This window comes from Meriones unguiculatus, assembly GCF_030254825.1.
Source record: "Meriones unguiculatus strain TT.TT164.6M chromosome Y unlocalized genomic scaffold, Bangor_MerUng_6.1 ChrY_unordered_Scaffold_32, whole genome shotgun sequence".
NCBI lineage: Eukaryota > Metazoa > Chordata > Mammalia > Rodentia > Muridae > Meriones > Meriones unguiculatus.
In genome coordinates, this window is record NW_026843711.1 from 5,058,219 (window position 1) to 5,059,369 (window position 1,151).

At 33.4% G+C, this 1,151-nt stretch overlaps 1 non-coding gene across 1 annotated transcript; it reads right to left on the bottom strand.

The window, feature by feature from the left end:
* Positions 1-569: 569 nt before the first annotated feature.
* Positions 570-675, bottom strand: LOC132651879 (U6 spliceosomal RNA). The gene has a single exon (XR_009589430.1). It is a non-coding gene; the product is annotated as a U6 spliceosomal RNA (small nuclear RNA).
* Positions 676-1,151: the final 476 nt, after the last annotated feature.

Sequence of the window (1,151 nt, forward strand, 5' to 3'; positions counted from 1 at the left end):
TGAGCCTCAATGATATTCTTCCAGTCCTTTCTGGCTTTCATAGTCTCTGTTGAGAAGTCAGGTTTGATTCTGATTAGTTTGACAGTATCTGTTAATTGGGATTTTTCCTTTCCACTTTTAATATTTTTCTTTGTTCTGTATACTTACATTTTTATTATAATCTGGCAGGGAGATTTTCTTTTCTGGACTAATTTATTGGGTGTTCTGTAGGCTTCCTTTATTCTTATTAGCCTCTCCTTAAGTCTGGAAAATTTTCTTCAATTATTTTATTGAAAAAACTCTCTGGGTCTTAGAGGAGGGAATCTTCTTTTTCCTCTATTTCTTGGTTCTGTCATTTTATGTTGTTTTGAATTCTTGGATGCTCTGTGTCAAGAATTTTTTTAGATTTAACATTTTCTTTGAGAGATACATTGCTTTATTCCATTGCATCTTCAACACCTGAGATTCTTTCTTGCATCTCTTGAATTCTATTGTTTATGCTTAACTTTGTAGTTCCTGTTTTCATCCCTAAATTCTTTCTCTCCACAATTTACTATTTTTGTATTCTTTAATTTCTCAAAAAAATTAAATAAAAAGATGAATGTTTCCCAAATTTGTGTGTCATCCTAGTGAAGGGACCATGCTAATACTCTTTGTATCATTCCAACTTTATTATATGTGATGCCAAACAAGCACCACATATTTCTTTGTAGTGGTCATTAATAAAGTCATGTGCCCTCAAATTGTGAGTTTCACATTATTACAGATTTTATTATTATTCGTTAAATGCAAAGATATTCCTCAGTCAGTGAATTAGTTTGTGTGAAAATGCTCCCTAACCTGGGTAAATCTTTGAACAAAAAGCTTTTACCTGGGGCATTGCTAATATTTTTACAGAGACCATCCAGGATGTCACATCAGCAAGCAGTCCTCTTGTTGTAGTCCACCAAAACTGAGAGCTTTTCACACTGAACCACAAATAGCAAGCAGAGAGAGGGAGACTAAAAGAGTCAGAGAGATAGCTAGAGAGATAATTTCAGAAATAGAGAGACCAATGCCAACAGAAATAAAGATATAAAGTGACAGAGACCTAGAAACAGAGACACTATTCTCACTGTCATTTTCATTGGCATATCTACCTCAAGGTATAAACTCTTATAATATAAATCAAA